Genomic DNA, 469 nt, shown 5'->3' on the forward strand with positions numbered 1-469 from the left:
TGGGTGGCTCAGTTGGTTAAGGGACTGCCTTCGGCTCAGGTCATGATCCTGGAGTCCCGGGATCGAGTCCCCACATCGGGCTTCCTGCTCAGCAGGGAGTCTGCTTCTCCCTCTGACCCTCTTCCCTCTCGTGCTTTCTATCTCTCATTCTCTCTCTCTCTGAAATAAATAAATAAAATTAAAAAAATAAAAATAAATAAAAAAGATTTTATTTATTTATTTGACAGAGAGAGAGAGAGCAGGAGAGCATAAGCAGGGAGGAGGGGCAGAGAGAGAGGGAAAAGCTGTGAGGATCGATCCCAGGACCCTGGGATCATGATCTGAGCTGAAGGCAGTCACTTAACCAACTGAGCCACCCTTTTTTTAAGTAAGCTCTGTGCCCAATGTGGGGTTTAAGCTATTCACAACCCCAAGATCAAGAGTCACATGCTCTACTGACTGAGCCAGCCCCCAGGATTAAAACCTTTTT

The sequence above is a fragment of the Callorhinus ursinus genome, unplaced genomic scaffold, assembly GCF_003265705.2.
Source record: "Callorhinus ursinus isolate GAN/ISIS: 27379988/994484 unplaced genomic scaffold, GSC_fseal_2.0 scaffold24, whole genome shotgun sequence".
Lineage (NCBI taxonomy): Eukaryota > Metazoa > Chordata > Mammalia > Carnivora > Otariidae > Callorhinus > Callorhinus ursinus.